This window comes from Orcinus orca, chromosome 14 (genome assembly GCF_937001465.1).
Source record: "Orcinus orca chromosome 14, mOrcOrc1.1, whole genome shotgun sequence".
Taxonomy (NCBI): domain Eukaryota; kingdom Metazoa; phylum Chordata; class Mammalia; order Artiodactyla; family Delphinidae; genus Orcinus; species Orcinus orca.
This window is the reverse complement of record NC_064572.1, coordinates 35,229,500-35,231,146: the sequence shown is the minus strand read 5'-3', so window position 1 is coordinate 35,231,146 and position 1,647 is coordinate 35,229,500.

The window sequence follows — 1,647 nt, the reverse complement described above, 5'->3', positions numbered from 1 at the left end:
GTTCGGTTCCTTAGACAAGTTTCCTCTTCTCTTACAGATATGTTACTTTCACCATCGCCTTCAATATAGTCTGGTTCAATAGCTTCATCAGTTTCTCTAGTTAAGTCGGAGGAAGGTCAAGAGGAGTGGCTTAGCTGGGGTTTAGGCTGGATAGCATTCCTGCCAATTTGCCCATTAATCTGCACATTTTCAATCCGTGTCTGGTGGGTTAAGAATATGTATTATGTAATGTATTGCTACTTGATTCTTTGTCGTTCCTTGCTTCTAAGATGTGCTTCTCATGATCCTTATAAGGATTTTTATCTACAGATTTTGTCTCTTCACTTGAGCATTTAGTGTCATAAGTGGCTTGTGATCATAAATTTTTTAATTTTTATTTATTTTTTTTTGTTTGCGGTACACGGGCCTCTCACTGCTGTGGCCTCTCCTGTTGCGGAGCACAGGCTCCGGACGCGCAGGCTCAGCGGCCATGGCTCACGGGCCCAGCCGCTCCACGGCATGTGGGATCTTCCTGGACCGGGGCACGAACCCGTGTCCCCTGCATCGGCAGGCGGACTCTCAACCACTGCACCACCAGGGAAGCCTGTGATCATGAATTTTTTTTTGTCTCCTGTGGGAATAGAAATACTTTTTGGGGGAATGTTCTATTCTTTTTTAGGCAACTCTTTCTCCTCCCTCAGCTTATTTTTCTGTTGACATGCAGGAGCTATAGGGTTTTGTTCTTTTTTTAATAGATTGAGAAAGTTTCCTTCTATTCCAATATTTTGCTGAGAGTGTTTTTTTAAATCATAAACAGTTGTTTAATTTTGTTAAGTTTTGTTCGTGTCTCTGTTGGTAATCATGATTTTTGTCTTTTATTCTGTTAATTTCTCTTGTTAAATTCTGTTAATTTTTCTCTTTCATTCTGTTTTTCTCCTTTATTCTGTTATTCTGTTTTATTCTGTTAATTACACTGATTTTTTTTCAAATGTTAAGTCAACTCTGGATTCCTGGGATAAACCCCACTAAGTCACGTGTAGTATCCTTGTTATATTTTGCTGGATTCAATTTGCTAATGTTTTGTTAAGGATTTATGGTCATGAGAGATATTAGCCTGGAGTTTACTTTTCTTATAATAACTTTTTTTCTTATCAGGATAATGTTGGCATCATAAAATGGATGTGGGAAGTACACCCTTCACCTCTTTTATGAAAGTGATAGTGTAAGATTGGTGTTATTTCCTTAAATGTTTGATAGATTTCACCAGGGAAGCCATCTGGGCTATTTTTTTTTTTCCTTTTTCAAAAGAATTCAATTTTTTCGTAGACATAGTATCATTTAGAGGCTCTCTCTTAAGTCAGTTTTTATAATTTGCCCCTTTGAAGGAATAGGTAATTTCATTATGTTGATGAATTTGGGGGGCATAAATTTGTTTATATTATTCATTTTTATCATGCTAATGTTTGTAGGACCTGTAGTTTTGACTGCTCTTTAACTTCTGATTTTGGGTTTTTCCTTGGTAAGTCTAGAGGTTTATGAATTTTATCACTTTTTTTTTTTTTTTTTTGCGGTACGCGGGCCTCTCACTGTTGTGGTCTCTCCCGCTGCAGAGCGCAGGCTCCGGACGTGCAGGCTCAGCGGCCATGGCTTACGGGCCCAGCCGCTCCG